We start from the raw sequence: 8,007 nt of genomic DNA, 5'->3' as shown, positions 1-8,007 counted from the left end.
ACCCAGTACCCAGATACTGAAATGTTTCAAGAGTTACAAATATTGTCTTTCCATGTAGGAATGTAAACAGTTCAAATTTAGTAAGTCCCTTATGTCTTCTCTTTGGTGTTCACCTTTTCATGCTTCTCTTCATTCTTGTGTTTGAAAGTCAAATTTTCTTTTCAGCTCTGGTCTTTTCATCAAGAATGCTTGAAAATCCTCTATTTCATTGAAAGACCACTTTTTCCCCTGAAGTATTATACTCAGTTTTGCTGGGTAGGTGATTCTTGGTTTTAGTCCTAGTTCCTTTGACTTCTGGAATATCCTATTCCATGTCCTTCAATCCCTTAATGTAGAGGCTGCTAGATCTTGTGTTATCCTGATTGTATTTCCACAATACTTGAATTGTTTCTTTCTAGCTGCTTGCAATATTTTCTCCTTGACCTGGGAACTCTGGAATTTGGCTACAATGTCCCTAGGAGTTTCTCTTTTTGAATCTCTTTCAGGTGGTGTTCTGTGGATTCCTTGAATATTTATTTTGCCCTCTGGTTCTAGAATCTCAGGGCAGTTTTCCTTGATAATTTCATGAAAGATGATGTCTAGGCTCTTTTTTTGATCATGGCTTTCAGGTAGTCCCATAATTTTTAAATTGTCTCTCCTGGATCTATTTTCCAGGTCAGTTGTTTTTCCAATGAGATAGTTCACATTATCTTCCATTTTTTCATTCTTTTGGTTTTGTTTTGTGATTTCTTGGTTTCTCATAAAGTCATTGGCCTCCATCTGTTCCATTCTAATTTTGAAAGAACTATTTTCTTCAGTGAGCTTTTGAATCTCCTTTTCCATTTGGCTAATTCTGCTTTTGAAAGCATTCTTCTTCTTTTTTTTTTTTTTTTCGTTCATTAACACTGTATTACACCTGAGGAAGAGCCCCTGTCCCCTGATTTCTTTTCTCTGAAAAGGCAAGTGCCTCAACACTTAAGGTTCTCTGGTTCTCATTTAGAGTTTCCATGTACTAGCTCATCCCAAACTCACTGCCTGGAAAGGAGACACTTAGCATGTCAGGAGGGAGCTTCTTTTGTTGGCTTCCAATACACAGGACATTCAAAGATACGTGGATTACATCTGAATTAAAAAGAAAAAGAGCTGCAAGGTGAGTATTCTCATAACTGTGAAGACTCCCAGGAACAGGTTTCACTGGTGTTCTGTACTCTGTGAGATTAAGGATCTTGGGGGCCATACTCTCTAGCGGCGAAACCAGAGCCAGCTATTGAGCAGCCAGAACGCTACGGTAATCGAATACATGATCATCTCTCTCTTCGCACGTTCTTTGTTTTCTTCTTCCAAAAGTTGGAGACGTCGATTAAGTTTGATTATCTGACATCTCAGGGTAGCAGCATCTACTACAGTCACATCATCTGGCGTTCCTTCGATTGTCACATCCAAACTGGAAAGACCGTATATGGAATCATTTCTGACCAACTGTCCATTTTGTCGTACAGCATTTTCACTCATAGACCTCTCCCTTTTCAGTCTGCCAGCTGTACGGACTTGATCTTCATTTTGAGGGGTTGGAGGGATGGGCCTTTCTAAGTCCAGAAAATCGAGGGGTCTCTCACTTAGTGTCAAAACACGGGGAGGTGTTTTTAATGCCAACGGTTTGAAAGGTGTTGACTGGATAAGGTCAAGGTCTGCTGGTCTTGAAAATGAAATGTCTTCATTATTACCTGCTATAACAATTCTCTCTGGAACCTGCATCGTGACACTAGCATTTGGGACTCCTTCTTGGAATCCTGGCTCCAGATCAGGAGGTGGTGGAGCGACTTTTAATTTTTCTGGGACCCTCATCCGTTGACTGATATCTTCAGTGTACTCCATTTCATACTGAATACGATTTATTTCTGCCATATCAGCTGTGGGAGAAGGAAATGCTGCCCCACTCATCAAAAGTATTCCAGCTATGGCTTGCTATATGCACTATCTGCTTCTGCGCTTCATATCAAATTCTTGAACTTGTTTCAACTAGGATGTGGTGTACTTGTTGCTTCTTTTCCCCTAGAGCCCCGTTGGTGAAGTCGCCGGCGAGGGGCCCACGGGCCGGCTCCCCCGGTAGCTCGGGCTGAGCGCTCTCAAAGGCCGTTGGCCGGGCGCATGAAGACGCCGGGGACAGGTAGCCGGCTTGATGGCCCCGTAGCGGCTCCACAGAGAGGGAGAGAACGGCTCAAGCATTCTTCTTCTCATTGGCTTTTTGAACCTCTTTTGCCAGTTGAGTTAGGCTAGTTTTCAAGGTGTTATTTTCTTCAACATTTTTTTGGGTCTCCTTTAGCAGGGAGCTGATCTGCTGTTCATGCTTTGACTTCATGTCTCTCATTTCTCTTCCCAGCTTTTCCTCTACCTCTCTAACTTGATTTTCAAAATTCTTTTTGAGCTCTTCCATGGCCTGAGCCCATTGGGTGGGCTGGGACACAGAAGCCTTGATTTCTGTGTCTTTGCCTGATGGTAAGCATTGTTCTTCCTCATCAGAAAGGAAGGGAGGAAATGCCTGTTCACCAAGAAAGTAACCTTCTATAGTCTTACTTATTTTCCCTTTTCTGGGCATTTTCCCAGCTAGTGTCTTGACCTCTGAATATTCTCCTCACACCCACCTCACTTCCTGATCCTCCCAGCCAGCATTTGGGGTCTGAGATTCAAATGCTGCTTCCAGCCTTAGGGCTTTTGGCAGGGGCAGGGCTGCTATTCAGTGTGAGATTAAGTTCAGATGCTCAGGTCGGGGCAGGGCCGCCTCTCAGGCTCAGTTCCCTCAGGGGGTTTATGCACAGACCTTCCACAATGGATCCAGGCTCCTGCCCCCTTGGGGAGCCCCAGTCTGCAGCCGCCTCTCAGCTTCTACCTCCCGGGGGGGCCTGAGTTATGGGGGCACCCCACTCCCCTCTCGACCCACCAAAGAGACTCTCTCACCGACCCCCATCACCTGTGGGTGGAGGGACTTGTGCGGCCACTGGAGATCCCGTCCCTGAAGCCTGCTCGGATCTGTTTCTCTTGGTGCCGCGGCCATGGCCGCGGCAGGTCTGGGCTGGGCTCCGCGTCTGCAGTGCGACGGACCTTTTGCGAGAGGTTTGCAGGTCCCTCTGTGGGTGGAGGGACCCGCGTGGCCGCTGGAGATCCCATCCCTGAAGCCCGCTCGGATCTTTTCCTCTCTGTGCCGCGGCTGCGGCAGGGCTGCACTCAGCTCCCAGTCCCAGTGCCCAGTCCACAGCACGAAGGACCCCCCACGAGAGGTTTGCAGGTCCCTCCGGAACAGAAATCTCCCTCGCTCCAATGTTCTGTGGCCTCTGGGTGCAGAATTCACCGTGAGTTACTTCCCTGTAGCCGTTCTATGGGTTGTGGGTTCGGAGCTATGTGTATGTGCGTCTTTCTACTCCGCCATCTTGGCTCCGCCCCCATGATGTTTGTTAAAATAGAGTCCTAACAATAGAAGCTCAGGGTCGAAAAGTAGGACTGGCTTTATGACTAATTGCACATTGCTGCATTGTTTTCCCAAATATATGCACCTGTCTGAAGTCAGGCCAGCAATGTATTAGTGTACCTGCTTCCCTACAGTCCTATCAACAATGGATTTTTAGGGTGGTTTTTTCATACTACTTCATTCTCATCAATATACCATGGTGATCTAATTTATATTTCTAGGATTCTTAGGAAATCTGAACATCTTTTCAAATGGTAATTAAGACCTTGTATTTCCTGCTTTATAAATTGTCTATCATTGCATTTTGACCAACACTCCATTGGAGAATGTGTATTATTAGTCATGCAAGATAAGACAAAAACAAATGAATTAGCAAGAAATAACAGTAAAGAAATGGTTCAGTGATTAGAGTACTGGACTTAAAATCTGAAGGGCAAGTTCAAACCCTGACTCAGATACTAGCTTTGTGACCCTGGTCAAGTCATTGAATAATTCTTTTACTCTCAATTTGCACATCTGAAAAATGAGAATAATGATCCCTCCCAAAGTTGTTGTGAAAATCAAAAGAGATAACATATATAAAGCATTTTTAAAACATTATAGTACTATAAAAAGGCAGGTTATTATGATTGTCATCAGCATTATTATTATTATAAATTCTGGATTTCAGATATCCATCTGATATATTTGTGATAAATCCATTACTTTTGATTTTTAGAGATATTGCTTTTTGATTACAAAAGCCTTTTCTTTTTAGTTAGTCCAACCCATCAACTTTGATTCCATTTATTTCTTCTATTGGTTTGATTAATAAAAGATCTATGCTATTTGGAGTTGTGACAGATATATTACTGCTTTTTCTAGTTTTTTATGATTTCTTTTTCACTTAGATCACATATTCATTTAGAGTTTCTTGTGGTGTGTGGTATAATTTTTATCTAAAGCCAATTTTTGCTTTTGTTTGTTTTTTTCTCCCTAAAGCTATCCAGTTTTCCTAGAAGTTTTTATTACATCATGATTGTGTTGAAGTCTGGGAACACCCACTGTCAGCCCTTCCTTTGCCTTTTGGGTGCTACTCAATTTCAGCTCTCTGAAGACTGTAGTATTTCATGACTCACAGACATTCAACATCACCAGAATAATTTCAGTGTTAAAGAGATGGGTTGAGAAAGGGAAAGGGAGAGGTAGAATTGGGGCAAATTATCTCACATAAAAGTCACAAGAGAAAGCTTTTATAGTGGAAGGAAAAGGGGGGGTCATGATGGAGAGTGAGTGAACCTTACTCTCATCAGAATTGTCCCAAAGAGGGAATAACATACACACTCAGTTGAGCATAGAAATCTTTATTACTGTATAGGAAAGTAGGAGGGGAAAAGGATAAGAGAAGAAGGGGATAGACAGGAGGGCAGATTGGAGGATGGGGTAGTCAGAAGCAAGAGACTTTTAAGGAGGGACAGAGTGAAAGGAGAAAGAGAATAGAATAAATAGAGGGATAAGATGGAGGGAAATACAGTTAGTAATAGTAACTGTGAAAAAAATTTGAAGCAAGTTTCTCAGATAAAGGCCTCATTTCTCAAACATATAGAGAACTGAGTCAAAGTTATAAAAATAAGAGTCATTCCCCAATTGACAAATGATCAAAAAATATGAACAACTTTAAGATGAAGTAATCAAATCTATCTATAGCCATATGAAAAAATGCTCCAACTCACTATTGATTGGGGAAATGCAAATTAAAACAATCCCAAGGTATTATCTCATATCTATTAAATTAGCTAAAAGGACAGAAAAAGAAAATGACAAATGTTAGAGGGGATGTGGGAAAGATGAGACATTAATGCACTGTTGGTGGAGTTGTGAACTGACTCAACCATTCTGTAGAGCAATTTGTAACTGCCCAAAGGGCTATAACACCATGCATATCCTTTGACTTTGCAACACCACTATCAGGTTGCAATCCCAAAAGAGATTTTTTTAAAAAGGAAAAGGACCTATATGAACAATCATATTTATAGGAGCTTTTTTCTGATGGTAAAGAACTGGAAATTGAGGGGATGTCCATAAATTGAAGAATGGATGAACAAATTGTTGTATATAATTATGATGGAATACTATTGTACCATAAGAAATGATGAGCAGGATGCTCTCAGAAAAACCTACAAAGATTTACATGAGCTGATGCAAAGTGAAATGTACCATGTACAAAGTAACATGTGATGGTGGGTGTCATCCTTCCTTCTGGAAGAGGACCAAAATGAAATCACTATGCTAGAGTCAAGTTTCAATGTATCTGACTATGACTGTTCAAACCAATACGAGCTGGGAATGCTCTACCATAGGTTGGGTACAAATAGTCCTCGTGAACATTTGGGGTGGATTCTCTAAATTTGCACATCCTGCATTTCCTTTGAGCTGTTTCAATTCTACATTGCTCATAGAGCACAGCACCTTCTCTGATGTGGGCAAGCCATGCTGAGCAGTCCTGTGCCATTGTCTTCCACGTCACACAATCAATTCTGAAGTTCTAAAGAGAGATCTTGAGAATGTCTTTGTATCCCTTCTTCTCATCAGTACATGCTTTCTGACTATCTTATGAATGCTTTCCCTGTGTGAGTTCTCCATAAATGTCCTTTTGACAAGCGTACTCTTTGCATTCAAACAATGTGGCCAGCCCATTAGAGTTGTGCTCTCTGCAGCAGAGTTTGAATGCTTGGCAACTAAGGACTTCAGTGCTTTGTACTTTATCCTGCCAGATGATCCTCAGAATCTTCCTGAGATAATTCAAATGAAGCAATTCAGTTTCCTGGCATGGAGCTGGTAGACTGTCCACGTTTCACAGATATACAACAATGAGGTCAGCACAATGGCTCTGTAGATCTTCAGTTTGGTAGTCAGTCTAATACCTCTTCTCTCCCATACTTTTCTTCAGAGCCTCACAAACACTGAGCTAGCTCTGGCAATGAATGTTTCAACCTCATTATCAATGTGTACATCCCTGGAAAGTACACTATAAAGGTAAGTGAACTTGTCCAGAACATTCAAAACTTCTCCATTTGCTCTAACTGATGGTTCTACATATGCATGGTGTGGTGGTGGCTGATGGAGCACCTGTTTTTTTCTTGGTGTTATTGTTAGGCCAAAATTAGTACAAGCAGCAGAGAACTGATCCATACTTTGTTGCATCTCAGCTTCAGAGGCTGCATTGAGTGCACAATCATCTACAAATGGAAAATCATGCACCAACACTGCCTCCACTTTGGTCATGGCTTGTAGCCTTTTCAAATTGAAGAACTTACCATCAGTATAGTAGTTGACCTTGATGCTGCGTTCATCCTCATTGAAGCATTTGACAACATGGCTGAAAACATCATGCTAAAAAGCATGGGAGAAAGCATACAGCCTTGTTCCATTCCATTGGTGACTGGGAAAACATGAGAACATTGTCCATTTTCTAGAACTGTGAAAGCAGAGTCCTCCTTAACAGGCTGATCCTTCACCTGGAAGATGGTCATCTACCTGAGAAGCGGTGTAGCTACAGAAAGGGTCAAGGGACAGTCAATATGGTGTTTGCTACCTGACAACTCCAGGAAAAATGCGAGGGCCAGAGCAGAACAGTATTTGTAGATCTGACCAAGACCTTTAACACCTTGAGTCATGAGGGCTTATGGAAAATTATGTCAAAATTTGGATGCCCAGGGAAGTCCATCAGCATTGTACATCAATAACAAAGTAACAGCAATAGTGTAAAATGATCAGCTGTAAATGACTTAGTTATTCTCAGCAATACAATGATCCAAGACAAGTCTGAAGGACTTACAGTGAAAAATTCTATCTATCCACAGAGAAAGAACTGATGTCCGAATACAGTTTGAAACACACTTTTTAAACTTTATTTTCTTCAGTTGTTTTTGTTGGGTCTGTTTTCTTTCATAACATGACTAATATGGAAATGTTTTGCATGACTACACATGTATAACCTGTATCAAATTGCCTACTTTCTCAATGAGGGGGTGGGGAGAGAGGAAGGGAGAGAATTTAGAACTCAAAGTTTTAAAAACAAATGTCAAAAATAGTTTGTACATGTAGCTGTGGGAAAATGAAGTGCTAAATAAATAAAAAATAAGGATGAATCTTTGATTTGGGGAGAAATAGGGAGTCATTAAAGGAACTATACAGATTGCCAAAGGTCTGCATTCCTCTCCTCAGTTTAAATGAAATTATGCAGGAAAATCAGTACAAAAGAAGTCGTCAGAGAATTTTACCCCTGGAAAAAAAAGAAAGGTGGGCTGGCCAAGTAGCAAGAGTTAGAGATAACAATAGTAAAGGTTTACAAAGTGAAATATCTATCTAATTAGATTGATAGATGTACACACATATACATAAGTGTGTATATATATATATATATATATATATATATATATATATATGTGGGTGTGTGTATATATATGTGTGTATATGTGTATGTATGTATATATGTATGTATGTGTGTATGTATACATAATATCATTTGATCCTCACAACAGCCTTGTTTGGTAGGTACTATTATTATATCCATTTACAGATAA

At 40.9% G+C, this 8,007-nt stretch overlaps 1 pseudogene; it reads right to left on the bottom strand.

The window, feature by feature from the left end:
• Positions 1-873: 873 nt before the first annotated feature.
• Positions 874-2,192, bottom strand: LOC140504547 (mitochondrial fission factor pseudogene; annotated as a pseudogene).
• Positions 2,193-8,007: the final 5,815 nt, after the last annotated feature.

The sequence above is a fragment of the Notamacropus eugenii genome, chromosome 5 (assembly GCF_028372415.1).
Source record: "Notamacropus eugenii isolate mMacEug1 chromosome 5, mMacEug1.pri_v2, whole genome shotgun sequence".
Taxonomy (NCBI): Eukaryota; Metazoa; Chordata; class Mammalia; order Diprotodontia; family Macropodidae; genus Notamacropus; species Notamacropus eugenii.
The sequence above is the reverse complement of the archived record's forward strand: the minus strand, read 5'-3'. Positions and strand labels throughout refer to the sequence as shown.